Raw genomic sequence first — 1,126 nt, 5'->3', positions numbered from 1 at the left:
GGGCGCCCGCCAGGGCCGGGGCCCGGGCGGGGCAGGCAGGGGCGGGCGGGGCCCTGGGAGCCCGAGCGGCGGCGGCGGCTTTGGCCCCCTCCTGCCGCCGTGGGTGCCGGTGTGTCTGAGGACGTGCTGGTGTGCGGGCGCCCAGGTGTGCGCGGGGCGCTGGGGTGTGCCAGATGGGCAGGCGGCTGGCCTGGGGCTGCGCGATCCGCAAGCGCCCTCCTGGAGTTCCCGGGCCGCCCCACTCAGGTCTCCCGGGTCGCGTCCTGGGTTTCCAGCCCCGCGCGCCCTGAGCTCACGGTGGGACCCGCAGTCCCCCTCTCGTTCCCGGTCTATGGCGAGCTCGGTCTCTTGCCCTCGAGGTGGCTGGGCTAGGTCTCCCCTTCATCCAACAACCTGCTTGGGACGGGGGTTTGAGGCGGGAGTGACGGTTGTCTGGTGCACGTCCTTTGGCCCTGTCTGCCTGCGGCCGGACTCCTTCCTCTGAGACCAGGGCTGCCCGCGCATTCGGCGGATAGAAAGGGTCCGGGATGGGTGCAGCCTGCAATGGGGGCAGCGGCTAGGTGGACCTCCAAGGTGCAGCCACGCGCCTGTGGGTCACAGTCGGGGACGAGTGGGACTCTCTGTGGCGCAGGGATTGACCCCTCCATTTTTCTCCCCATCACTCCACCAGGGAAGAGAACAGTGGAAGCCCCTGACACGATGGGACGACGGGACGGTGGGGAAGCGCAGTGCTGCCCCCAGGTTCTGGGACCACCAACCTCCAGGTCTGCCCAGAGCTATGCAGCCTGTTCAGCCAGAGGGATTTCTGATTATTTAGTTAAGCTGTAGGAGTTTGCTGATGGAGAGGGGAAGCCCAGAGAGGGAAAGTGACTTGCCCAAGGTCACCCAGTGACCAGTCAACTCTCCAGCTCCCAGTCATTTGCATATCCCTGTGTAGCCCCAGGAGCCGCCTGGGGAGGTTGCAATTTGCGGAGGGGAAGTGTCTCCAGCCTCCCCCGGGGGACCTGATAACTGGGATGGTTAAGAGGCACTCTCCCACCGCGGCTGGTCCCCCTGCAGTCACACTGTGACCGAAGCTCAGCAGGAATCTTGGTTGCCACTTTGGAATTGAGGAAGGCGGCTCTGG

The sequence above is a fragment of the Piliocolobus tephrosceles genome, chromosome 1 (assembly GCF_002776525.5).
Source record: "Piliocolobus tephrosceles isolate RC106 chromosome 1, ASM277652v3, whole genome shotgun sequence".
Classification (NCBI taxonomy): domain Eukaryota; kingdom Metazoa; phylum Chordata; class Mammalia; order Primates; family Cercopithecidae; genus Piliocolobus; species Piliocolobus tephrosceles.
The sequence above is the reverse complement of the archived record's forward strand: the minus strand, read 5'-3'. Positions refer to the sequence as shown.